Consider the following 27,633-nt stretch of genomic DNA (forward strand, 5'->3'; position numbering starts at 1 on the left):
CAGGTGAATCACTTCAACCTGGGAGGCAGAGGTTGCAGTGAGCCAAGATAATGCCACTGAATGACAGAGTGAGATTCTGTCTCAAAAAAAAAAAAAAAAAGCAAAAGGATACCACTGGATGTGGTGGCTCATACCTGTAATCCCAGCTACTCAGGAGGCTGAGGCGAGAGGATCCATTAAGCCCAGGAGTTGGAATCTAACCTGGGCAACATAAGTGAGGCCGTGTCTTGAAAGAAAGAAAAGGAAGAAAGAAAGGAAGGAAGGAAGAGAGAGAAAGAAGGAAGGAAGGAAAAAAGAAAGAAAGAAAGAAAGAAAGAAAGAAAGAAAGGAAGGAAGGAAGGAAGGAAGGAAGGAAGGAAGGAAGGAAGGAAGGAAGGAAGGAAGGAAGAGAGAGAGAAAGGGAAGAAAGGGAAGGAAGGAAGGAAGGAAGGAAGGAAGGAAGGAAGGAAGGAAGGAAGGAAGGAAGCTAGAAAAGACATACCATACCAAAAAAAAACAAACAAGAGTGCTTATATTAATATCAAATAAAGTAGACTTCCCAAAGCAAAGAAAATTCCAAAGAGAGACATTACATAATGACAAGAAGGGTCTGCATATCAAAAGAACATAGCATTCCTAAATGTGTATGCACCAAACAAAAGAGCTTCAAAATACATAAAAGAAAAACTGATAGAACTGAGACAAGAAATAAACAAATCTTCCTGAGGAATGGTCATGTAAGAAAATGAAACAAAAATTTAAAAATAAACAACAAAAAAAGAAATAAACAAATCTATACAGTCAGGACTTCAACAACCCTCTCTAGCAATTGATAGAACTACTAAACAAACGAACAAAAAAAAAATCACCAAAGATATAGAAGACCTGAAAAAGACTACCAGCCATCAGGATCCAACAGACATTTACAGAACACTCTGCCGTCAACAGCAGAATACATATGCACAATAACTAAAGTGTGAAAGCCACCCAAGTGTCCATCAACAGATGAATGGCTAAACAAAACGTGTTATATACATACAATGAAATATTATTCGACTGTACAAACAAATGAAGTTCTAATACACACTAAAACATGGGTGACCCTAGAAAACATTGTTCTAAATGAAATAAGCCAGACAAAAAAGCACAAAAGAACAAATATTGCATAATTCCACTTATATAAAATATCTAGAATAGGCAAATTCAGAGAGACAGAAAGTAGATTGCAGGTGACCAGAGGCTGAGGGCAGGGAGGAACTGGGAGGTATTGCTTAACGGGCACAGAGTTTATTTTCAGGGTGTTGAAAAAGTTTTGGAAACAGGTAGTTTTTAAAAAGGACTCCTGGACAGAGCCAATCTGCAAGGACTGGTAAAGACGTTTCCCTCACTCTCTCTCAGTCCCCTTTTTCCCCCATCATTTGTTTGTTTTGTATGTTGTTGATTTTAGTTCCTATCATTCAAAGAAATATTCAGGCTCAGGTATTGAGAGGGAGCCTGGCTCTCACAAGCTGGCCTTCAGGGTAGTAATAGTGAAAAGACTTGCTGAGAACAATTAGCAGGTGTGCATTCATCTGTGCCAGGCATGACCTGGGCCCCTGGGCCCCTTGCTGTTCTGAAGCCCTGGGCTCCACCAGTGCTCTCCACAGCAGCCAGCCCCACAACCCAGAGCTAGGTCCTATATCAACGGTCTCAGCCTGGCCAACATGCTGGTGAAGAGAGCAAGTGCCCAGCTCCCAGGGTGGGTAGGGAGAGGGCACCACCTGGGCCTGTCTGTGAGGGTGGCTTCTCATGCCTGCAGAGGAGACTCCCACGGGCCCTGGATACCTGTCCCTGGGCCTCCTGGGCTGTTGCTGCAGAGAGAGGAAGGGATGGGCACACCCCTGGGGTAGCTGGCACCCCCAGGCTTGGAGAACCCCCTCCCTTGTCCTGTGTGCCTCCCACCCACACTGTCCACGACTGTGACCAGGAGCTATAGGCAACGGCTGGACATTTGAAACATGGCAGGTCCAAATGAAAATGCTGTGCTGTGAGGGCAAAGTACACACTGGACTTTGAATACTTTGTAAGAAAAAAAGGTTGTAAAATGTCTGGTTAATAACTGTTACATGGCTAGTCACAGTGGCTCACACCTGTAATCCCAGGACTTTGAGAGGCTGAGGTGAGAGGAACACTTGAGACCAGGGGTTTGAGACCAGCCTGGGCAACAAAGGGAGAGCCCATTTCTACAACAGCAACAAAAATGTTAGCCAGGTGTGGTGGCACGTGTCTGTGGTCCCAGCTACTCTGGAGGCTGAGGCAGGAGGACAATCACTTGAGCCCAGGAGGTGGAAGCTGCAGTGAGTTGAGATCACACCACTGCACTCCAGCCTGGGTTACAGAGACTCCCTCTCTGAAATAAATAAAAATAATAATTGGCCGGGCACAGTGGCTCACGCCTGTAATCCAGCACTTTGGGAGGCTGAAGCGGGCAGAATACGAGGTCAAGAGATCAAGACCACCCTGGCCCAACATGGTAAAATCCATCTTTACCGAAAATACAGAAATTAGCTGGGCATGGTGGTATGCACCTGTAGTCCCAGCTATTCAGGAGGCTGAGGAAGGAGAAACACTTGAACTTGGGAGGTGGAGGTTGCCATGAGCCGAAATTGTGCCACTTCACTCCAGCCTGGCAACACAGCAAGACTCCATCTCAAAAAAAAAATAAAAAACAAAACAAAGGTCAGGCACAGAGGGTCATGCCTGTAATCCCAGCACTTTGGAAGGCCTAGCTGGGTGGATCACCTGAGGTCAGGAGTTCAAAACTAGACTGGCCAACATGGTGAATCACTTGAGTCCGGGAGGTGGAGGTTGCAGTGAGTCGAGATCTTGCCATTGTACTCCAGTCTGGGTGACAGAGTGAGACTCCATCTCAAAACTAAATAATTAAATAAATAAATATTATACTGAGTACCTATTAGAGTAATGATATTTGGAGTATATTTCGTTAAAATCTATAAGATGAATTGCACCTGCTTCTTTCTACTTTTTAGATATGGCCCCAGGAAAGCTGAGTGTGCATATGGGCTCCACAAGCTGCTGGACTCAGTGGCCCCCTGGGCACTCTGAGGTCACACTAGGAGCCCCCAGACAGGACCCTCTGCTCCTGGCTGTGGGCAGAGTGGCACCCCATTCTCCACCTGGAGGGCTGCATCTCCAGTGTAGCCTGCCAGCCTGCAGTGCCATCACCCCAGCTTATGGAGATGAAGAGGCTGAGGTTTCTAAAATGTCTGTCAAGGGGCAGCAGAACCTGGCTCAGAACCAGCTGCTGGGCCACAGAGTCTTCCCCCTGGCCCTGCCAGCCCTGCTGGGGCCTTTCACCTGCACCTGACCTGCTCCTGGGTGTGGGTATCTACACCTCCTTCCTGCATAAAATTAATCTATTTTTGGCCAGGCATGGTGGCTTGCAAGAGTGAAACTCTGTCTCGAAAAAAAAAAGAAAAGAAAAAATTCATCCATTTTAGGTGTGAATCAATGATTTCTAGCTAATGTGTGCAGTTGAGCAAGCTCACCACAATCCAGTTTTCCAGCACTTCTGTCGCCTCACCCCGCCCCCATCCTGACACCCACTTTCCGTCTGTGGATGTCCTTCTCTCAGCACTTGATGCAAATGGCATCTGATCATACGATCTAGCATCATAGCCTTTTGCATTTGGCTTCTCTCACTTAGCATGACCTTTAAAGGGGGTGTCCATGCTGTGGCATTTTTTTTATTGCAAATGATTTATTCCTCTCAGAGAAGGCAGCTGCACTTGTTGCTGAACTTGTAAGGGGGATGTTTTAATTTGGGAGGCAGGATGCCCCTCCTCCTGAAGCCCATTCTGAGTGCGCCCTCCCCAGCCCTGGTCAGTGAACCTCTCCACGGACAGGTCAGCCTTGCAACTCTCCCTCATGCACATGGAGATCGTCATACTTACTGTCAGATCTGATTCTGGAGAGGAAAGAAAATGCCAGTTTCGTGTCACTATTTTCAATGGAAAGATCGTGAGACTCTTCAAAAGAGCTGCTCCCCAGCCCAGTCCCATATCCTGCACTGATGTCTCCAGGTGTGGCCCTGGGCATCTATGTGTTTAAAATTCCTGTAGGACAGAGTTGACAATGGAAACTGTTTTCTGCTTAACTCTTACATTTCCTCTTATTTTTTCAGTTGAGAACCAATGTTTGAGTTAGAAATTACGACATTCCTGGCCGGGCGCAGTGGCTCATGCCTATAATCCCAACACTTTGGGAGGCCAAGAGGGGTGGTTCACGAGGTCAGGAGTTCAAGGCCAGCCTGGCCAACATGGCGAAACCCTGTCTCTATTAAAAATACAAAAATTAGCTGGGCGTGGTGGCAGGCACCTGTACTCAAGAGGCTGAGGCAGAGAATTGCTTGAACTCAGCTGGCAGAGGTTGCAGCGAGCCGAGTTCATGCCACTGCACTCTAGCCTGGGTGACAAAGCAAGACTCTGTCTCAAAAAAAAAAATAGAAATTATGACATTCCCAAATTCTACTTCAATCTTTATGTGACACACACGGCTTATTTAATAATTGTTTAGTAACAGCACATCTCAGTCTCACAATTGGCCTAATGGATTAACAGTTTGTTTTGATTACTTAAATAATTGTGCTTGGATGATCAATTGGCCTGTTAGCAACGCGGCTTCTTTCTTAGCTATATGCACACTGACAATAGGCCTCTTACACGTGGCTGTGCACTCACTGTGTGGATGGGATGGAATCCGAAGGTCCCGTCCTCCCGACTCAAGCAGTGTATGTGGTTTCCCAGTAATCTCTGTGACGCAAAACCTGAGAGAGCAAAAGGCCCAAAACATTCAGTGTCATGAGTGGACACTTTTCCAATTCCGGTTTGCACTTTTTTGGTCAAGGAGTGTGTTTGTGCATGGGTAGAGAGGAGAATCTGTGATACACACACATGCTATTTTTGCACTGACACCCAGGGTATTAAATACACATTAAAAAATAGAAAAGCTGACGTTGGAGCTCATCTTTCTGCCTCTTATGCTGCCCCTAGGATGCCGCCAGGATGCAGAGGTGGAAACCAACACTTTCCTGCTGTGGAAACAACCACAGTGTTGACTGTGTCCCACCTCCTTTCCTAAAGTCAGCCTGGGCATGCCCATAGGAGCAGGTACCCCGACAAAGGGAGAGCCTCGAGGTGCAAAACACAGGAGACAGCTGTTTCATTTGGTGAACGGTCTCCATACATGATCACTGCACCTGCAAACCACAGCTCACTATGGCACAGTGACCTGCACATCTGACCTCATGCTTGATTTTAAAGGGGACGCTCCTAAAGTCTTAAATGTGGCAGTTGCAGGTCTTGGTAGATAAACTTTAACAAGAAAAGGAAAGTCCCTTATAGATGTAGTTTGCAAAGAGAGTTTGTCTGCTTACTTTTATTTTATGCATCCACCAGATAGATCATGCTTTGAGGGCTTTTCTGTGGTGCCTTACAAAGCAATGTACTCTGTTTTTTTGTCTTGTGGATTTTTTTGAGACAGAACCTTGCTCTGTCACCCAGGCTGGAGTGCAGTGGCATGATCTTGGCTCACCGCCACCTTAACCTCCTGGGTTCAAGTGATTCTCATGCCTCAGCCTCCCGAGTAGCTGGGATTACAACACGCCATAATATCCCACTAATTTTTGTATTTTCTTTATTATTATAATTATTTTTTTTTTTTTTGAGACAGGGTTTCACCTTATTGGTCAGGCTGGTCTTGAATTCTGAACCTCAGGTGATCTGCCCACCTCGGCCTCCCAAAGTGCTGGGATTACAGGCATGAGCCACCACGCCTGGCCCAATTTTTGTATTTTCAGTAGAGACAGGGTTTTGCCATGTTGGCCAGGCTGGTCTCAAACTTCTGACTTCAAGCAATCCGACTGCCTCAGCCTCCCAGAGTGCTGGGATTACAGCCATCAGCCACCGTGCCCAGCAGCAATCCACTCTTTATTTTTATGGTGGTTGTCCTTAAGATCCACACTTATATTTATTTACTTGTATTTATTTCATAAATTTAACAGTTGTCTATTTCTTTTCTACCACAAAAAGAATTTTACAAATTCTCAAGCCCCTCCCATTGTCTCTCACCCCTGTATGTGCCGTGCCTCACTGGGAAGGTTTCATGTATACTTATGATGAGCAGGCTCACAGCACTGTCTCTTACCCTGGGTATTATGTAAAGAGACACCCATTCCTCTGAGAATGAAAAAAAGAGAATTTCAGTAGTTTCGTTTTCATTTAATAATAAAAGAAGTTGAACATTGTTTTCATGGCTGCTAAAAATTTATAAATATATATGTAGAGAATGGGTCTTGCTCTGTTGCCCAGGCTGGAGTCCAGTGGTGTGATCTCAGCTTACTGTAACCTCTGCCTCCTGGGCTCAAGTGATCCTCCTGCCTTAGCCTCCCAAGTACCTGGCACCACAGGCATGCACCACCATGCTTGGCTAATTTTTCAATATTTTTGTAGAAATGGGGTCTCACTATATTGCCCAGGTTGATCTTGAACTCCTGGGCTCAAGCGACCCTCCGGCCTCAGCCTCCCAAGGTGCTGGGATCACAGGCTGAGCCCTGCCAGACCTCAATGCATGTTTCTGGCTTTGAGCTGTCTGTTGATAGTCTTTGCCATTTCCTTCTTCATTTTCCTTTTTATTGTCTATCATGTAATACTTGTTGATTGTCGAAATTAGTAAAAACAAAGAAACTAGAAGGTAGAAAAAAGTGGCAGGCACCTAAATTCCCAACGCAGAACCACATTACATGTTTCACCCTGTGGCCTTTCAAGTTTCTCTTAGATGTCCACCACATGGACCTGATGTGGAAATTTCCACACTCTAAATGGTGATGCTACACATTCAGACATTGAGACGACCTTGTAAATTTCCTCTGCTGGGTGTGGCTTCAGGATTTTCCTACCTTTATTTCTTTTTCAGTTTGAGAAACATAAAGGTTTGCTTATGATCTCTTAGATTATTTTAAACTATTTGTTGTGTTAACAGACACTAGAAAGGATAAGAAAAAAGAAATTTTAATTCCTCCAAATGGTTTTATCTTAGGTGATTATTTTTTACTTCTTTACTTCACTTATATCATACGTAGAAAAACAATCATAGAACTCATCTGAAATACCTACTGTCAACAGTAGCAGGATCACTTGAGGCCCGGAGTTGAAGACAAGTCTGGGCAACATAGTGAGACCCAGTCTCTAAAAAAAAATACAAAAATGAACCAGGTGTGATGGCTCGCACCTGTGATGGCTCGCACCTGCGATGGCTCGCACCAGCTACTCCTGCTCAGGGGCACTGAGGTGGGAGAATCACTTGAGTTTGAGGCTGCAGTGAGCTGTGATCCCACCAGTGCACTTCTGCAAGACTCTGTCTCTAAAAAGAAAATAAAAGCTACTGCTGTTTATTTTCGTTTGCTTCTTTCCTTCTTTTTTGTCCCCTTTTATTCCTTTTTTCTTCTCTCTTTCCCTTTGTCCCTCCCTCTCTCCCCTGCTCTCCTTCTTTCTCTTTAGGATAAGACCTGAGAAGACCTTATCCTTCTCAGGTCGCGTGGTGGAAAAAGGGCAGGGTTGAGACATCTGGGATACTATGAAGTCTGGTTTGGGGTCTTTCAATGTGGGGCTGATTAGGACTAGGATAAGGGTCACAATATGACAATTTATAAGTGTCGAACACAAAAAGGCGAAAGTTCAGAGAGCCCTAGGGATAAATTTGTTTCTGCTTTCTACTGAAGAGTTGATGGGCCTTTCCGGAAGTTGCTGGAATAAACGATGAAGTTTTTTCAGGGTTGTGCTGAGAAGGTGACCCAAAAGCTACGGCCACTGACGAGGATGCTGAGCCCAACCACAAGTGCGGCCTTGGAGCCCCCTTGTGGTCAAAGGACAGCGCCGGTGCGGGGTCGGGGACGATCCATGCAGTTTCAGCTCCCGGGCAGTTCACCTGCTCCCCTTGCTGGATGATCATTTGGGCATCATTTGCAGGACTGCACCTGCACAACAGCATTTTAAATCAAACACTGGGCTGGGAACAGTGGCCCACGCCTATAACCCCAGAACTTTGGGAGCCCGAGGCAGGTGGATCACTTGAGGTCAGGAGTTCAAGACCAGGCTGGCCAACATGGTGACACTCCATCTCTACTAAAATACAAACATTAGCTGGGCATGGTGGCACATGCCTGTAATCTCAGCTACTCGGAAGGCTGAAGCAGGAGAATCACTTGAACCTGGTAGGGGGAGGTTGCAGTGAGCTGAGATCGAGTCACTGTACTCCAGTCTGGATGACAGAGCGAGACTCCATCTCAAAAAAATAAATAAATAAAAATAAATAAGTCAAACACTGGGCTGAGTGTGGTGGCTCATGCCTATAATCCCAGTGCTTTGGGAGGCTGAGCTTGAGGCCAAAAGTTCCAGACCAGCTTGGGCAACACTGCAAGACCCCATCTCTACAAAAAACACACATAACTCTAGCTCACTGCAACCTCAAACTGCTGGGCTCAAGCGACCCTCTCACCTCAGCCTCCTGAGCAGTCCGGACTACAGGCATGCCACCACCCCAGCTCATCAACAGCATCCTGGTCATCAGGTAGGTCTAAAAAAAAGAAAGCAGCAGTATCCTGTGAGGCCTGTGAGAGTGAGGCTGCCTCCACCTGGGCTCCAGCAGCTCCCTGCCACCTTCCAGGCTCTAGCTCAGTGACGGCCCAGTGCAAAGAGCAGCTCCCGCCACAGCCCTGGCACTGCTTAGGGACATCAAGACAGGGAGGCTTCCATTTCAGATGCCTGCCCTGTTCTGGTTTCTGCCCAAAAAACTCACCTAATGGTTAGTCTAGTTGCCCAGGAACAAGAGATTACAATGAAGGGAACATGGGTGAGTTTCAAAGGAAACTGGACAAGGGACAGGCGCTCTGGTCAGCATCTTCCCTGCTGCAGCCACTTCGAGGGTAAATCGCACACAGGACCAGCCACAGACCACACTCTCTTGCTATCCCAGGCCCACAGCAGGGACAGACCTGGCCCCTTGCTGACAGCATCCCTACCCCAACCCATGGCAGTGCCCCTCATGAAGGCTTTACGCTATGGTGGGGCATTCAGTGATTCATGCAGGTCCCTAGGTGAGCCCCAGAAGGTCATGGGACGCTGGCCTGCCTTCCACACCCTCATCCCCAGCCCAGGCCTGAGGCTCCCCACGGACGCGCTGCCCCTTTGGGAATGGGAGCAAAATGGGAACTGGAAAGAGTCCATCTCAGGCCTTCCGGAGAAGGATGGGTCTCCTCCAATAGGTGGCTTTTAATGCCTCAGGGGTCACAGACTCTTGGAGAGCTAAACAAATTGGCCATCTCAGAATATTTACTTTGTCACCTACAAACACAATTCTGAATACACTTACCCCACACACCAGCATGAATGTGATTTCACAAACTGAGCTCCATGGGCCTCAAGTCCAGACTGGTCCTCAAGGTAGACTTGCTCCTGAGGACCGTTCATGGACCCCTCAGACCCTAGAGGAGGCAGTGCAGGAGGAAGGGGCCACCAGCAAGCCCTGGGCCTCCGCAATCAGACCAGTAGTCGGCAGCCTGGCAGCTGGTGGAGAGGAAGTTTTTACTCAGCCATGAGCTGCTGGCCAGTTCCACTGGGGAGAGAGTCAGGGGCTTGGACATGGAATCGGTTCACTGTTAGACAGCCCAGATCCCAGCAATGAGAATGTCTGCTCATCATGATGACAACCCTCAGGGCAGCTGGGCCACATGCTGGACAGCCCAGCAACTCAGCAGGGGTTAGGCCGATGGTGCACAGGACAGGCTCATCCTGGGAAAAAGACGTGCCTGCCATTTAGCCAGCCTGAAAGTATTCTGGAAGGAGGGCAGAAAACCTGCCTCAGCCAGGGCCTCCCAGGGCATCATGACAACATGAAGACAAGAATATGTGGGAGGGAGCTGAGGAGAGGCTGGAGGCTCTGGGCCAGGGAGGCAGGGGAGGGCCTGGGGCTGGAGGTGTCTCAGGACAGAGGAAGCTGGGCTTCACTGGTAGCCACACTGGTCCTGAGTGCTCCCCACCTCCTGCCCTGCCGATTGTCAGCCAAGCGTTCTAGAAAGAACACCATGAAAGCAGAGCAGGCCAGAGAACTCCATGGAGAGTTCATGGAAACAGCAAAATCTCAAACAGCTCAGTGTCAGAAGGCAGAACCAGCTCTGTGACCTTGGGGACAGGGCTGCCCTCTGCAGGACAGATAGGGATCAGCCTGTGCCTGCCACCCACCCAGCAGAGCCTGAGCTGAATCCCCTGCTCCACCATGAACAAACATCTGGCATTAACTCACTCACCGCTCCCCCCCATTCTGCTTTAGTAGAGAAGAGCCTGGGTCAGGCTGAGCACGGGCTATGCTGACCCTTCCCATCACTGGAGACTGGCAGAGGCTGCAGCATGAGGAAGTGGACCCCAGAGAGCACAGGTGACAGAAGTCCCGGGAGCCAGAGGACAGGGCTGGACTTTGACTTGCAGCACCTGATTTCAGATGCTGGGTTGGCCACAGGCCAGCTGCTCAAGCTTGAACAAGTGACTCGACACACCTGGGCTTCCTCTCACTTTTTCAAATCTGGTGGCTGTAGGCATTGAATGAGTTAAAGTACCAAGTGCTCAGAACTGGGACAAGCACAAGTAGTTCTCCAGGGCTGGTTCTCCTGATAGAGAATGTCCTCGCTGTGGAGGTTATGAGAGAACTTCATTAACCTTTGGGGATCCCGTGTCCTCGCAGCTCCATCCTGAGGCCACCTGGGATGCTGCTGCAGCACCTTTGTCAGGCCCCAGCAGGAGCATGTAATGAACTCCAAGTCCTCAGACCCAGATCCCTTTGGTAGAACTACTAGGATGAATGCTGCCCACATTGGCGTGTGCAGCGGATTCCCCTAGAGAGTGTTCAAACAACATAAAACAAAACTATTGAAAAAAAATTTACATTTACACTAAAGTGCTTCTTCCCCTGGAGGCCAGGGAGGCCCCTCTTTAGGCCTAGATTCTATTCTAGGACCATGGTATTTCCATGAAGAGGAGGCAAAACTGCTTGAGAGACCCCACCCCTGCCCAGGGGAAGCCTGGGCCTGGGAGCCCTTCAGTAGGGTCTAAAGCCTAGGTCTTCCTGGAAATGCTTTTACACTGCTTGGTCTTTGAAATATTTCCATTTTGAGGTGTTCTTTTCTGAAAATTCCTCCTCATTCCAAGCCTGCCTGCAGCCAGCCCTAGAGCGTGGAGGTTACCAATCGTCTCGGTACAGGGACACCACCTGTGTTTCAGATGAGTGGACAGTTTTCTGTCATTTTCCCTGCACTTTTTGTCTCCACTCCTTGTTTAGATTATTTTTGCTTATTCCTTTCTATTTCTGCACGTTCTCATTTTTTGTTTTCTTTTTTGAGACAGGATCTCGCTCTGTTACCCAGGCTGGAGTGCAGTGAAGCAATCATAGCTCACTGCAGCCTCCACCTCCATGGCTCAAGTGATCCTCCCACCACAGCTTCCCAAGGTGCGCACCTCCACACCCAGCCAATTTTTGTTTGCTTGAGTTTTTTTGGTAGAGATGGGGTCTCATTGTGTTGCCCAGGTTGGTCTGGAACTCCTGGGCCCAAGCAATCTGCCTGCCTCAGCCTCCCAAAGTGCTGGGATTACAGGCATGAAGCAATGTGCCCCCCTAGCTAATCCTTTTCTTTTCTTCCTTTCTGAGGATCAAAGGCCTTCTCTGCTACTCACTGAAGCACTGTGCTTCCTGCCTTCCCTGACCTGGGAGCCTCTGCAGGCCAGAGCCCCAGTGAGTGCGGCCTTGTGGCTGTACACCTGAACTGCCTTCCTCCCTGTGGCTGGAACTTCCTTCCAGCCTTGGGTGATTCCCTGGGTGAGGCTCATTCCTAGCCTTGCAGGTTTTCAGAAGGTAACTTTGCTGCTTTGGCCAGAAGCCTGCAATCTGGCAATATTCAGTGCTGTGGCACTTCTGTGCAGATAGTTTTAAACTTTGGTTCAGTTCAATCCTGATTCATTTGATGTCTTAAGGAAGGTGGAGCCCCAAGAATAAAATGATAATAAGTGAGGACTTCCGGTTCTGGTTCTGCATGTAAGGAGCTTGGAAGACATCCTTCAATAGATGTGTGGCACTAAATTCCCTGCAGCCTACTCCCAAGGAAATCATTTCCAAGTTGGGCTTTTCCAACCCCAAGCTTGGCCAGACCACATCCCTCTCCCCAGAGGCCCTGCCACCTCCCCACACTCTTGTATCTCCACCCTCGCCTCTGGTTTGCAGCGGAGGCTACTCCCTCCACCAGTGTCACCTGCTGTTCAGGTAGCATGCGGCCACACCTTCTGGTCAGTGCTCTGACTCACCTGCCTGTGTCCCATCATTCTTCTGTGGGCCATATCTTCAGGATGATCCTTTGCTGGTTCCTTGTCCCTAAATTATCTCCAAAGGTGAGTTTTTCCCAAACCACATTTTCACAGGACATTTTGAGGGCTGTGTTGAAGGCTTGTGCAGGTTTTGTTATAATTCAAGTTTGGGATATGGTCATTTTCCTCACTTTAAAAGAATACATGAGGCTGTGTATAATGGCTGGAGTCTGTAATCCCAGCACTTAAGAAGGCTGAGGTGGGAGGATCACTTAAGCTCAAGAAGTCAAGTCTGCAATGAGTTGGGATCATACCACTGCACTCCAGCCTGGACAACAGAGTAAGACCCTGTCTCAAGAAGGAAAAAAATAAAATAATAAATAAGATACCGTGTGTGAGAGAGGTTATAAAGGTAAGGATAAATAATGAATAGAAAGACTCCCCGTAGAATTCAGGACACACCATGTCCTCAGGTGGCCTCTGTGCACCTGAGCCTGGGTCAGCCTCTCAAGGGTGCCACCACTGGCCTTGGAGGTGAGCATAACCCCTGGACAACCCCCAGGCTTCATTCTTGTCCTCGGTGTGAATTGTTTCCTTGCTTCTTGTTGTGGTTTTCTTTTGTGTTGTGGCTTGAAAGAACACACCAGAGGACTTGGTGTGCCCCCCGCTTCCTCTGTGCAGTCTTGTGCCTGCCTCACCCTCGGCCAAGAGGCCAACCTCTGCAGACATGCCTTTGTCATGTCATGGTTCCCTGTGATCAGACACTAAACTCAGGAGACACCAAGACTGGCAGCTTGGCTTTACACCCAAACCATCTTGGTGCTTCACAGACAGCCGGATCCCTCACCTCATCACCAGAGACAGCAACCACACAAGAAAGGCCCCAAAAATACCAGGTACCGTGGTGTCCTTGACCTTTAATTAGCTCCACATTTTCTATTTGCTACAAACTGAAGAGCTAACCTGCTGACCTGTTTATGCAGCCCACAGGGTGGAAAAAGTTCTAAAATCTAAAAGTAAAGCTCGGAAGCTAATTTTGCATATGCAAAATGTACAAGGTATGAATAAACTGTTATATTAATAAAATGCCCTAGAATTCGTACTCTTTCCAGAGGGAATGGGAAGGCCTGGGGCCTCATCCATGTCCTGACTGTGCTGTGCTGTGTGCCCCTGGGGAAATGCCTACCAAATCGGTCTGGGTCGCACCCCATGAGGGGTTGCTTCTCCTCTCAACTCTTCTGTTGCCAGCTACTGTCATTATTTCACCAGGCCGTCAGGTCACCTGGGGGCAGATGGTTTCTGCTTTTCTGCCATGCTTGTCTGGAGACTCAATTTAAGTTAAAAGCTAAAAACTGTATCTCTAACAGAGGACCATCTCAAAGGCAGGGTGGAAAGAGCCAGATTGGACACTCAGCAAATGACACCACAAGGACATGGCTGGTGGTGCAGACATCTTTGCACCAGTCAACATTACCCCGAGACTGTGTCCAGTAGCTGAGTGAAGGTTTCTAGGACTCTCAGGCAAAAACAGGAAGAAACTCTCCACAACTCCATGGTTGGCTGGGACACAAATTCACAGTCAGGAAGCCACAGAGGGGAGTGTCTTGTCACAGCTGGGATCCTAGCTGAGAGGATAGAGACTGAGTTGCAAGCTGGCTGTGGCTTCTCTGAATTTCCATTTTGCCTTTCTACAGAATAACGATAACAGAGCCTCCCCACTGGTGGGTTGTGTGTTTTCAATTAGTTAACATGAGCAAAGAGCATCAAACAGTGCAGCATCATGAGTGAGCTCATGCTGTGGCCCCTCATTTTCATTTAGTGCCACTGGAGACCTCGAGAAAGAGGATCCCTTTGAACTTTGGTGACTAACATCTATCCATCTCAGCTCTGTCCTGGAGGTCAGCTGAGATCGTGGGTAAGTGCTTCACCAAGGCCACTCACTTCAGGCATGGGGCGGGCTCTGAAATCATTGCAGTGTGTTTCCACAGCCTCTCTGGAACAACATCTGCTTACTGCCCCAGCTCCATGCTCCTGCTGGAGCCCATGCCTGTCTAGACACCCCTCCCTGCTGGAGGACCTAACATCCCTGCCTGTTTTTGCCTCGAGTTCTTCAACATAGAATCTCTGCTCCCAGGAGCAGGGTGGGGGAGTAAATGGCCATGGCTGAGCTTCGCTCCATGTGGTTAGACCTGAAGATGAACTCCAGGCAATAGAACCAGAGTGGGCCCTGGAGATCTGGATCCCAGTCCCCCTCTGAGAGCCATTACCAGGCACATTGCTAAGTGATCCACAAAACTGATGTGTCTGTCAGAGTGCTTCAGAGTGCTATCAGGGTTTTAAATGTAGGAGAACAGTAGCAAGAGGATCCCTTCTTTAGGCTCTTGCAGTAGTTCAGGTGAGACAGACCAGAGCAGGAGCCGTGGAGGTGGTGGGGCGACAGATTCAGACATGGACCAGATAGGACATGCGAAACAGGGTCAAGGTCTGGGCCTCCAGGTAAGCCTGGCACCTTTGCTGAAACAGGGAGCACTGCTGGAGGGTCATATTTTTTTGAGGAGTATCAGTAATTCTATTTTGAACATGTTCAATGTGAAATGAACATCAGACATCTGATATGGTTTGGATTTGTGTCCCCACCCAGATCTCCTGTTCAACTGTAATCCCCAGTGTTGGAGATGAGGCCTGGTAGGAGGTGATTTGATCATGGGAGCGGAGTTCTCATGAAAGAGTTAGCATCATCCCCTCGGTGCTGTTCTCCTATTAGTGAGTGAGTGAGTTCTGGAGGGATCCAATTGTTTGAAAGCGTGGGGCACCCCCTCCTTCCCTCTCTTGCTCCTGCTCCTGCCGTGTGCCACACCTGCTCCCGCTCTACCTTCTGCCATGAGTGAAAGCTCCCTGAGGCCCTCCCCAGAAGCAGATGCTTCCATGCTTGTGTATTGCCTGCAGAATCCTGAGCCAATTAAACCTCTCTTCTTTATAAATTACTCAGTCTCAGGCCCTTTTTCAGCAGTGTGAGAATGGACTAATACAACACCCATGCATGATGTGTGTGAGGAAGTTGACTGCTTGAGCTTAGGTCCACAAAAACAGGCTGGAGGTCCACAAAAACAGCGGCCTGGAAAGTCAGCATGCAGATGGAATTAAAAATCATGTCTCAATACCTTCATTTAAGGAGTGTGAAGAGATCAAAAGAAGGCTCCAAAGCCAGAGTCTGTAGCACTGCCACTGCAAAGGTGAGAAAGTGAGACCCAGGGAGGCCCCCTGAGAAAGGCTGAAGACAAGGAAATGCTGTCTCAAGCCAAGTGGGGAAAGGGCTTCAAAGAGAGGGTGAGATCCACCAGAAGCTGTGCAGGGTGTGGGAGGGTGGTCCAGAGTCCCATGGGTGTTCACAATGGGACATCCTTGTCATAAAGGATGGCATATCACAAAGGATGCTTCCAGGTTCAAGTGCAGGAAAACCTTGCCAAAGTGGCTTAAACAACAGGATGTTGGCCAGGTGTGGCGGCTCATGCCTGTGATCTCAGCACTTTGGGAGGCTGAGGCAGGTGGATCACCTAAGGTCAGGAGTTCAACATCAGTCTGGCCAACATGGTAAAACCCCCATCTCTCTGAAAAAATACAAAAATTAGCTGGGCATGGTGGCACACGGCTGTAGTCCTAGCTACTTGGGAAGCTGAGGCAGGTGAATCACTTGAACCCGGGAGGTGGAGGTTGCAGTGAGTTGAAATCGCACCACTACACTCCAGCCTGGTGACAGAGCATGAGTCTATCTCAAAAAAAAAAAAAGAAAGAAAAAATATGAAACTTGACACTCTCCTTTATTTTGGAAAAAAAAGAAAGAAAGAAAAGAAAAATATAAAATTAGCCAGGTGTGGAGGTGTGCTCCTGTAATCCCAGCTACTCGGGAGGCTGAGGCAGGAGAATTGCTTGAATCCAGGAGGGGAGATTTCAGTGAGCCAAGATCCTGCCACTGCACTCCAGGCTGCTCGATGAAGCAAGACTCTGTCTCAAGATCTCTGGGGTCTGGAGACCCAAGGCACCTGGGTTGGATATCTCTAAACCACACAAACTGGGCGCTGGGGTTGGCTTCTTAAAGATGCTCTTCTTCCCTAGTCATGGATGGCGCCGCAGCTACGCACGTCATTTACCAAGGCCACTTTCCCATACCACACACAGGGAGTCCTTGGTTTCTGGTGCTGCCCATCAGAACTGGGCGGAACTGCCAAGTTGGTCTAACTCTACTCCAACCCCTGACAAAGGGAACAGCCTTCGGGAGGCTCCGCTCTCAGTGCACTTTGCTCAAGATGCCTGAAGAGTGATTACTTTGAGAAAGAAAGGAAGATTTTTTAGGGAAGAAGCGCCTTTCTTTTCGCGGTCAAGGAATGAAGGCCCCAAGAGACCAGGGTAGACGGTGAAGGAATCCGGAAAGGTGACAGAAACGGTGAAGAGAGGCGAGGTGGGGCCAAAATCTTCACTAACCAACAAGAAGGGCTCCGGGGGCTTTGGAAGACCTCTTTTACAGCAACCGTAGCCCCTCCGCGCCTCACCTGCCCCTTCAGTACCTGTGCGAGGGTCTCCTGCGCGAGCTCGGCCCCTCAGACCGAGCCAGTTTGCCGTCACCATGGCAACAGCGCGACCTTGGCGGGGGCGGGCTGCCAGTGCCTTTGTGACGCAATCAGATCTAAGCCAGTGATTGGCCGTCTGGGCGCGGGGCGGGGCTGAGTCCGTCAGAGGGGGCGGAACTGAGGCTCCGGTAAAGGTCCCGTGGCTGGGCTAGGCCGAGGGAGATGATGGATGCCCATTCTAGACCCTCCACCGAGGCACCACAGAGAGAGAGGAGCCTGCAAGAGGAGCCTGCAAAGAGCAGGGAGGGCGGCTTCAAAAGCACTGTTCCCCGGCAAAGTCACTAATGGGCTCCCATCCTCCCTACCAAGAAACTTTGTGAAACCCACGAAACAGCTAGAAATGGAGCCCAAAAGACAGCCAAGAAAACAGACGACAGAGAGGATCAAGGCCCAGCAGGACCCGGCACTACAATGCTCGTGCACCAGGGTGTCTAGAATGGGAAGGTCCCAAGGGGCTGCAGTGGGATGGAGGGATGGTGCAGCCCGCAGGTTCCCTCCCGGCAGAGTGGCAGGAACTCGTGCTTCTAAGCTTTCACGGAGGATTGGCGGCCCCATTGCCTGAAAACGTCGGTCTGTTTGTCAGGAGGAGTTCGGAGCATATAATTTTGCGGAGCCATTTTCTTCTAGGGAGTTCATCTTCCTGTGCGGGAGTGGGGGAACCCAGGAGGAGGGGTGAGAGAAAACAGCACATAACTGAACGACAGATGAAGATAAATTGTAAACGAAAATTTTAAAGTGTTTAATCAGACAATGAAGAGAAACTCAAAACAATAAACCTTTTCAAGGAAGTACACAATAAAAATCTCTTAGACGAATCATCAGGGCTTAAAGATGAGTGGAAAATCGGCTTGCTTCTTGGGAACCAAAAGAAAACAGAAATTTTTTTAGACAGTTTTGCTCTGTCGCCCAGGCTGGAGTGTAGTGGCTCAATTCTGACTCACTGCAACCTCCACTTCCCGGATTCAGTGATTCTTGTGCCTCAGCCTCCCAAGTAGATGGGATTACAGGCATATGCCACCACTCTGAGCTAATTTTTGTATTTTTAGTAGAGATGAGTTTTCTTGTTGTTGACCAATTTGGTCTTGAACTACTGGCCTCAAGTGATCCACCCGCCTTGGCCTCTGAAAGTGCTGTAATTACAGTTGTGAGCCACCATGTTTGGCTGAATTTTTTTTTCTTTTTTTTGAAACCTAAGCCTTAAAGCATTTTTGTCGGGGGGGTGGGGGAGGAGTTTTGCTCTTGTTACCCAGGCTGGAGTGCAATGGTGCAATCTTGGCTCACTGCACCCTCTGCCTCCCGGGTTCAGGTGGTTCTCCTGCCTCAGCCTCCCGAGTAGCTGGGATTGCAGGCATGCGCCACCACACCTGGCTAATTTTGCATTTTTAGTAGAAATAAGTTTTCTCCATGTTGGTCAGGCTGGTCTTGCCCTCCCAAAGGGCTAAAATTGCAGGTGTGAGCCACCACACCCCGCCCCAAATTTTTTGTGTGGTGGGGGGAACAGAGTCTTGCTCTGTTGCCCAGGATGGAGTGCATGCAGTGGCATGATCTCAGCTCACTGCAACCTCCGCCTCCTGAGTTCAAGTGATTCTCCTGCCTCAGTCTCCTCAGTAGCTGGGACTACAGGCGTGTGCCACCACCCTCAGCTAATTTTTTGTATTTTTACTAGAGATGGGGTTTCACCGTGTTGGCCAGGATGGTCTCGATATCTCCTGACTGCGTGATCTGCCCCCCTTAGCCTCCCAAAGTGCTAGGATTACAGGGGTAAGCTACTACGCAGAGCCCCGAATTTTTTTAATGTACTAAAGTACATTAAAAAGTACTTGAAAAAGCTGGTTATCTATGAGCCAATTGCAGGATTTTTTTTTTGTTGTTGAGACAGGGTGTCAGTCTGTTGCCCAGGCTGCAGTGCAGTGGTGCCATTAGCTCACTGCAGCCTCGACCTCCCAGACTCAAGCAATCCTTCCACCTCAGCTTCCTGAGTAGCTGGGACCACAGGTGCACACCACCACACCTAACTAATTTTATTTTTTATTTTTATTTTTGTAGAGATGGGGGTCTCACTGTGTTGCCCAGGCTGGTCTGGAGCTCCTGAGCTCAAGCGATCCTCCCACCTTGGCCTCCCAAAGTGCTGGGATTACAGGTATGAATCACCATGCCTGGCCCCAATTGCAAGATTTTATTAAAATTTTTATATGTCAAAATTTTAGAGGTTAAAAGACCCTCTTGAGGAAGCTAAACAAAGTGCAGAGAGGTACAAAGCTGAACTCCATCCACTCAGAAAGAAAGCACTGCCCGGCAGAAGATGCTGGAGTAGTTACAACAGGAAGCTCCATGCCAGCAGGAGCAGCCTCTGCGTGAGAACTCCCTGGAGCGTCTATTCCAGAAGCTCTGCCTTACAGAGGGGATGATGTAAAGTTGTGAGCAGTTTCAGCTGTAGGCAGCAGAAACTTGGCCCAGCAACAGAGAGAGAAGATAAAATGTCAGAGGAGAGAGAGGACAGATGTCACCCAGACAAATTCTTTCTTAATAAGGGTTGAAAAAGGAGGCGGCTAGTTCCCATGCAGTGTGAGCCATGGGAGGTGGGCAGAATCACAGCACACTGCACAAGGCAGAGGCAAGACATGAGAATGAATGCAAGCCCTTGCTGGGAGCCTCCGTGACCCCGTCAGCCGCAGGCCGGGGCTCTGCCACAGAGGCAAACTGCACATGGACGTGTGATGTCTGCATGGGCTGCACGGACCCTCACACGCCCACTCCATGGCTCCATCACAGCCTCTGCAAAGACCTCCTCTTGCTCTGCCTTCTCTTATTAGTTTCCTGGGCTGCGATAACAACTTAGTGACTTAAAAGAACAGACTAGTTTTCTGTCACAGTCTGGAGTCCGGAAGTCTGAAGTTAAGGTGTCAGCAGGGCTGCACTTTCTCCAGAGCCTCTAGGGCAGAACCCATGCCTTGACCCTTGGAACCTATGGTGGCTGCTGCTGTTCCTGGGCTTGTGGCTGCCCACCCCAAAGTCTTCTCCCACCATCACGTGGCCTTCCAACTGTGTGTGTCTAATCTCCCACTGCCTCTCTCAGGATGGCATTCAAGGCCCACCCAGATAATCCAGGATGACCCTCACCTGATGATCCTTAAATCACACCTGCAAAGACCCTTTTTCCAAATAAGGTTACAGTCACAGATTCCAGGAAGAGAACATGGACACACTTTGTCGGGGGGGGGCATTTTTCAGCCCACTACACCTCTCAATCTTTCTCCTTTTGTGCCCCTGATCACCAACCCAGCCATCAGCCACTGCCCATCAGTTTCATGTATACTCTAACCTCAGTCCACTTCTTTCCACACAGTGAATGACCAGTGTTCTGTCAGAATTTCTGCCATTAAGAGGACTTTCCCCACCACTGTGCTTCAGGGCCGTCCCATGGCGGGCTGTGCAGCAGCATTTGGAACTTACACCCACCTGTCAAGCCATGACCCAAGTTTGGCCCCTTTACTCCCACCCCAGTTCTAAGCTGAGTGAGAGAGGGACCCAATGCAACCTTAGCAGACAACATGAGGCCTGGGCCACCTGCTTGTGCAACTCCTGGGTGCCATGTGGCCCTGCTCTGGCCCAGAATGGGATGTGCCATCACCATCGTACTGTGAGTGGCTGTTGGGCCCACCATTGACTGTATAACTTGGGTTCTGGCTGAACCCAGCTCAGGGTGGGCAGTTCTGGCTGCAGAGTCACTTGATGTCTCTTGCTTGGTGCTCTGTTTCCATCAGGGCCCAGTAGCATGCTGGGTGCTTTTCTGGTTTGGTTCGGTTTTTTGGGTGATATGTAATTCTCAGTTACAGATGGTGTGGTCTTAATCCAGAACCCTAAGTGTCTGTATTTGCGATTCTCCCATGGGAACCTACCATAAACTCCAAATTCCCCCTTTTCTCTCATAGATACCTCAAATACAGTAAGGTCTGCTGGATCTTATGATGCAAGGAGCAGGCTGGCTGACTCACCTCCTGAACTTAACCCGGTGAAACCCTGTCTCCACTAAAAGCAATTAGCCAGGGCTACAGAGCCCTCTCCAGTTCTGGGCCCAAAGCCCAGCTCAATCTGGAGCAGCATGCCCCTACATGGGGTTTGCTACCTTTAAACCCAAGGGAGCCTACTAAGCACTGTGCTTTATTCTTATTGGTGGGATATATGAGATGTAATGATTTATCTTTCACTTTGGAGGGAATGTCCCAGAACCCTGGATCCTTGAAGTTTCCACTAATGTGTTTAGCAGGTTGGAAGATACAAGGTCAATATATAAAAATCAATTAGGTATACAAAAATTAACTCAAAGTGCATTCAGAGGCCAAGCAGGGAGAATTGCTTGAGACCAGGAGATCTAGACCAGCTTGGGCAACATAGTGAGATCTCATCTCTACAAAAAGTTTTAAAGTTAGCCATTAGTAGTGGCTTCTCCCACCTCAACCTCCTGAATAACCTGTAGTTCTAGCTACTTGAGAGGTTGAGGCAAGAAAATCCCTAGAGCCCAAGAGTTGAAGGTTATAGTTAGCTATGATCATGCCACTACACTCTAGCCTGGGTGACAGAGCAAGACTCTGTCCAAAAAAAAAAAATTAATTCAAAATGGATCATAAACCTAGACACAGTTTTAGTGTTAGCTAAAACTATGAGACTTACATAGCATGGGTTAATCTCAGCTGATCCAGATTAACCACATTGTGATGGTTAATTTTAGGCGCTGACGCAACTGGATTAAGAAATACTGGCCAGGCTCGGTGGCTCATGCCTGTAATCCCCCAGCACTTTGGGAGGCCAACGCAGGCACATGGTGAGGTAAGGAGATGGAGACCATCCCGGCTAACCCGGTGAAACACTGTCTCTACTAAAAACACAATTAGCCAGGAGTGGTGGCACATGCCTGTAGTCTCAGCTACTCGGGAGGCTAAAACAGGAGAATTCCTTGAACCCAGGAGGCAGAGGTTGCAGTGAGCCAAGATTGCACCATTGCACTCCAGCATGAGCAACAGAGTGAGACTCCATCTCAAAAAAAAAAGAGAGGGCCGGGCGCGGTGGCTCAAGCTTGTAATCCCAGCACTTTGGGAGGCTGAGGTGGGTGGATCACAAGGTCAAGAGATCGAGACCATCCTGGGCAACATGGTGAAACCCCATCTCTACTAAAAATGCAAAAAATCAGCTGGGCCTGGTGGCGCGTGCCTGTAATCCCAGCTACTCAGGAGGCTGAGGCAGGAGAATTGCCTGAACCCAGGAGACGTAGGTTGTGGTTAGTTGAGATCGCGCCACTGCACTCCAGCCTGAGTAACAAGAGTGAAACTCCATCTCAAAAAAAAAAAAAACAAAAAAAACCCAGCAACCACACTCTTAGACATTTATCACAGAGAAATGAAAACAGTGTTCACACCAACACCTGGTTACAAATGTCCACATCAGCATTATTCACGATTGCCAAAAAAGTGGAAAAACACAAATACTCTTCAATAGGTGAATGGTTAAAGAAACTTTGGTACCCCCATACCATGGAATACTACTCAGCAGTAAAAAGGAATTGACAATTGATAATTGATACATTCAGTAATTTGGATGGATCTCAAGCAAATTATGCTCAGTGAAAAAATGTGAGTTCAAAAGGCCACATACTGTATGATTCCATTTACATAACTTTTTTCTTTTAGAGACGGAGTTTTGCTCTTGTTTCCCAGGCTGGAGTGCAATGGAGCTATGTCAGTTTACTGCAACCTCCACATCCCGGGTTCAAGCAATTCTTCTGCTTCAGCCTCCCAGGTAGCTGGGATTACAGATATGAGCCACCGTGCCCGGCTAATTTTGTATCCTTAGTAGAGACAGGGTTTTTCCATTGTTGGTCATGCTGGTCTCGAACTCCCGACCTCAAGAAATCCACTTGCCTTGGCCTCCCAACATGCTAGGATTACAGGCCTGAGCCACCGTGCCTGGCAACATTCTTTTGTTGATGGACATTTGAGTTGTTTCCAGTTTCTATTACCAATAAAATGTCTATACATATTACTTTACAAGTCTTCTGTAGATATATGTTTTCATGAAACCTGGGTAAACCTACAAGTGAAGTGACTATGTCATATGGCTGGTTTAACTTTTTTCTTTTTAGAAACAGGGTCTCTCTGGCCGGGTATGGTGGCTCGTGTCTGTAATCCCAGCACTTTGGGAGGCCAAGGAAGGCAGATCACCTGAGGTCAGGAGTTTGAGACCAGCCTGGCCAACATGGTGAAACTCTGTCTCTACTAAAATACAAAAATCAGCTGGGCATGGTGTAATCCCAGCTACTTGGGAGGCTGAGGCAGGAAAATCGTTTGAACCCGGGAGGCTGAGGTTGCAGTGAGTGGAGATCGTGCCATTGCACTCCAGCCTGGATAACAGAGCTAGCTCAGTCTCCAAAAAAAAGAAGAAGCAGGGTCTCACCATGTTGCCCAGGCTGGTCTCTAACTCCTGGACTCAAGCCATCCACTGGCCTCCACCTCCCAAAGTATTAGGATTACAGGTGTGGGCCACTGCCCTTGGCTGTGCGTTTAGCTTTGGCTTTATAAGAACCTGCCAAACTGTCTTCAGAGTGTTTGCACCATTTCACATTCCCACCAGCAGGGCATGAATGTCCCCGTTTCTTCACACCCTCACTACCACTTGGCATGGTAAGTCTCTGGTTATAGCCATCCTAGTGGGTGTCGTGGTGTCTCTCCATGGTTTCAATGAGTGTTTCCCTAATGACTAATGATGTTGAGCATCTTTTCCTGTGCAATTTGCCATCAGTTTAGCTTCTTTGCTGAGGTGATTATCCAAATCTTTTACCCATTCTTTTTAAAAAACAGAAACAAAAATACTACAGCACAAGTGGCTGTTCACAGCCTTCCCCTTCCCTGTGTCCTGAGGATGTGAGAGTGTTTGCTGCTTCTTATGGGCCCCTTGCTGTGGGAGTGGGCAGAGATGGGAAGAGCCCAGGCTGATCCGCATTAGAACAGACCCGGGAGTGCTTGTGGGAAATCCAAGAGTCCTGTTGGAGGGGATAGGAGGGGAGAGGAAGAGAGGGCTGGAAGCTTAGGGGGAGGGGGCAGATGGGGAGAGAAGAGGAGATACTGGAGGATCTGCTGCTTCATGGCTCAGCTTTGGTCGGCGGTGAGAAGGATGATGTCAGGCTTTGCATGATGAGTTGGGAGCCTCCTCTCCAGAGTCCTCCCGAGAAAATCTGAAGCAAGCTCTCCATGGCTGCTCAGGGATTTGGACCTGCATTACTTTAGGTATGCATTTTTAGGCTATGTCACTCCACTGAGTGATGTGGAGAAGGGTGAGGGTGTTATCTGGGTGTCACTGAGCAGTTTTTTGTTTTGTTTTGTTTTTTAAAGAGAGAAAGAAAGAGAAAAAAAGGAATGAAGAAGAGGAAAAAGGAGGAAGAGGAGGAGGGAGAGAGAACAAGAGTGTTGCTTAATTGCCCAGGCTAGAATGCAGTCTAAAAATGGGTATTGAAAACCTCCCTTATACCATCAATTGTGCTTAATAATGGCCAACCAATATTTCATTTAAACCTGTGAGTAGGTGTGATGCGGTACTGATAAGAGTGTATGTCTTGTGTGTTTAAAGTGGAGAGTTCTATAAATTTTTATTAAGTTTACCTGTTCTGGATCTGAGTTCAAGTCCAGGATATCCTTATTAATTTTCTGTCTCATTGATCTATCTAATATTGATGTTGAAATCTCCCACTACTACTGTGTGGGAGTCCAAGTCTCTTTACAAGTCTTATGTATCCTGTGTTGGGTGGGTACACATCCAGGATCGTCAGCTCTTCTTATTGCGTTGATCTTTTTACCATTATGTCCTCTTTTGATCTTTGTCGCTTTAAAATCCATTCCATCAGAGGCGAGAATTGCAACCTCTTCTTTTTATTTATTTATTTATTTTTGCTCTGAGCAGTTTTTACACTGAGCAGTTGTAGCTTTATTCTTGGTGCTGGATTTTGTGGACCACTGCCTGGGATAGCAACTGAAGAGCAGCAGTGGAGAGGTGTGGGTGGAGAAGCATTTTAAAAATAATGTATGTTAAGAATTTTTAAATTTGGGCTGGGTACAGTGGCTCATGCCTGTAATCCCAGCACTTTGGGAGGCCAAGGCAGGTGGATCACTTGAGGTCAGGAGTTCAAGACCAACTGGCCAACATGATGAAACCCTGTCCCTACTAAAAATACAAAAATTAGCCGGGCATGGTGGTGCTGCCTGTAATCCCAGCTACACAGGAAACTGAGACAGGAGAACCGCTTGAACCTGGAAGGTGAAGGCTGCAGTGAGCTGAGATCAGGCTATTGCACTTCAACCTGGGCAACAAAGCGAGATTCTGTCTCAAAAAAATAAGTTTAAATTTTGAAGTGATTATAGATGCACAGGAAGTTGCAAAAAAAGTTCAAGGAAGTTTTGTGTACCCAGTTTCCCCCAATGATAACATCTTTCCTAACTATGGTTTAGTATCAAAGCCAGGACGTTGATGTTGGTACAGTCCTTAGAGCTGGTTTGTACTTCATCGGTGTTACATGCACTCTCTTGTGTGTGTTGTATGTATGCGTGTGAATAGTTCAGTGCAATTTTGTCACATGTGGAGGTTCATGTAACCAGCACCACAGTCAAGATACAGAACAATTACCACCGTGGAAGTCCCTCATGCTACCCCTTTACCTATGTCCACCCCCTCCTTCTCTGCCCCTAAACCCTGATAACTGCTAAACTGATTTCCATCTGCCTATTTCGTCATTTCAAAAATGTTGTATAGGCCAGGCATGGTGGCTCACTCCTGTAATCCCAGCACTTTGGGAGGCCGAGATGGGCAGATCATGAGGTCAGAAGATAGAGACCATCCTGGAAAACTTGGTGAAATCCTGTCTCTACTAAAAATACAAAAATTAGCTGGATGTGGTGGCTCATGCCTGTAGTCCCAGCTACTCAGGAGGCTGAGGCAGGAGAATCACTTGAACCCAGGAAGTGGAGTTTGCAGTGAGCTGAGATCATGCCACTGCACTCCAGTATGGTAACAGAGCTTGACTTCATCTCAAAGAAAAAAGAAAGTTATATCAATGAAATCATATAGTATGTGGCCTTTTGAACTGGCTTTTTTCTCACTGAGCATAATTTGCTTGAGATCCATCCAAGTTGTTGAAAGTATTGATTATCAATTGTCAGTTCTTTTTTATTGCTAAGTAATACTCCATGGTATGGGGATACCAAAGTTTCTTTCCTGTCAATTATACCTCTATTAAGTTATAACAATAAAAGCCTTCACTAATGAAGCTGATTCTTCACAGTATTTTTCTCTATGCCCCCGAGGCACAAATGTCTTACCAAGGCTTCCCACCCACCTTCCATGCTTCTTGATCATCTGCTCCAATTAACTGATGTCACTGATGCTGTCACTATAGTGTGTGATAGCTGTGGGGTGCCCTGACGGCCAGGTACAATGGCTCTATATTTTGGCAGAGGGAGAATTAACATCATCATGGGGTAACACTTTAAATGTAAACTGCTGTCCATCTCAAATGAATGTCAAGTCTTTCTGGCCTTCCCTCCTGAAAGGAATGGTAAATATGTTTTGCTCTAATCAACTGATGAACCATGTGCCTATGGGTGTGGTGATCGCCTTTACCACATCTGACCCAGCAGCTACAGTTGAGCCCCTGCCTGGCTGAGCTGTGGTCATAAATGGCCACTCTCCAAGCTCTGGCTGGGTTTTTGCAGGGGCCAATAAGATAGTAATCACCAGCCAGGAGCCGTGGCTCACGCCTGTAATCCCAGCACTTTGGGAGGCTGAGGTGGATGAATCACGAGGTCAAGAGATAGAGACCATCCTGGTCAACATGGTGAAACCCCGTCTCTACTAAAAATGCAAAAAATCAGCTGGGCATGGTGGCGCATGCCTGTAATCCCAGCTACTCAGGAGGCTGAGGCAGGAGAATTGCCTGAACCCAGGAGGCGGAGGTTGTGGTGAGCCAAGATCCGGCCATTGCACTCCAGCCTGGGTAACAAGAGCGAAACTCCGTCTCAAAAAAAAAAAAAACCTAGTAATCACCAACCTGCATCTTTTAGACCTTTTACAGTAGCACTAAACTCCATCTCTGTAGGGATGAAATTTTTTTTCTTATTATCTTAGCCAGGTGATTTGAGGGTGGATTTCAGTGGCTTCCACGTGGACTTCCTCCATTATGATCGCTCTTAATCCAGCTAAGAAGCTGGGTGCGGTGGCTCACGCCTGTAATCCCAGCACTTTGGGATGTGAAGGTGGGTGGATCACCTGAGGTCAGGAGTTCGAGACTAGCCGGGCCAACATGGTGAAACCCTATCTCTACCAAAAATACACCAAATTAGCCAGGTGTTGTGGTGGGTGCCTGTAATTCCACTTACTCAGGAGGCTGAGGCAGGAAACTGGCTTAAACACAGGAGGCAGAGGTTGCAGTAGGCCAAGATTGTGCTATTGCACTCCAGCCTGGGCAACAAGAGCAAAACTCTGTCTCGGAAAAAAAGAAATCAATGCGGGTGTTCTCAAAATACCAGATATGTCTATTCAATCACACATATTGGGAAAGGGACCTCTGGGTAGATTCCTGAATGCAGTGG

At 48.0% G+C, this 27,633-nt stretch overlaps 2 long non-coding RNA genes across 2 annotated transcripts; one reads left to right on the top strand and one right to left on the bottom strand.

The window, feature by feature from the left end:
• Window positions 1-435: 435 nt before the first annotated feature.
• On the bottom strand, window positions 436-17,009 carry LOC108594079 (uncharacterized). The gene is made up of 3 exons (XR_013524817.1): window positions 16,943-17,009; window positions 8,533-8,610; window positions 436-4,804 (listed from the first exon to the last, which is right to left on the bottom strand). It is a non-coding gene; the product is annotated as an uncharacterized LOC108594079 (long non-coding RNA).
• A 100-nt stretch (window positions 17,010-17,109) lies between these two features.
• On the top strand, window positions 17,110-26,308 carry LOC128929190 (uncharacterized). Its single transcript, XR_008475240.2, has 2 exons — window positions 17,110-24,282; window positions 24,388-26,308. It is a non-coding gene; the product is annotated as an uncharacterized LOC128929190 (long non-coding RNA).
• The last annotated feature ends 1,325 nt before the right edge of the window (window positions 26,309-27,633 follow it).

Source organism: Callithrix jacchus, chromosome 12, assembly GCF_049354715.1.
Source record: "Callithrix jacchus isolate 240 chromosome 12, calJac240_pri, whole genome shotgun sequence".
NCBI lineage: Eukaryota > Metazoa > Chordata > Mammalia > Primates > Cebidae > Callithrix > Callithrix jacchus.